This window comes from Dermacentor variabilis, chromosome 2 (genome assembly GCF_050947875.1).
Source record: "Dermacentor variabilis isolate Ectoservices chromosome 2, ASM5094787v1, whole genome shotgun sequence".
NCBI lineage: Eukaryota > Metazoa > Arthropoda > Arachnida > Ixodida > Ixodidae > Dermacentor > Dermacentor variabilis.
In genome coordinates this window covers 172,148,025-172,148,274 of record NC_134569.1, presented here as the reverse complement: position 1 = coordinate 172,148,274, position 250 = coordinate 172,148,025, and positions in this window count along the sequence as shown.

The following is a 250-nucleotide window of genomic DNA, read 5'->3' as shown; positions in this document are numbered from 1 at the left end:
TACACTTACACGCGTCATTGTACTTATAATTGCAGTGTTCCTGCGGCACTTGCCAGCCACAGCTACAGCGATTACCTAGTTTAGCTCATAAATAAAGCAGAACGAACATTTCAGGTACAAGAAACACAAAAGCGTTGTATATTGCTCTCTATTGAGGAAACACAATTGTAAGTGGCGTATTGCTCTTTTAAAGGGCAATATTCCGAGTAGGGTAGTCGTATCCTGATACTCATAACAACACCTCTCACTA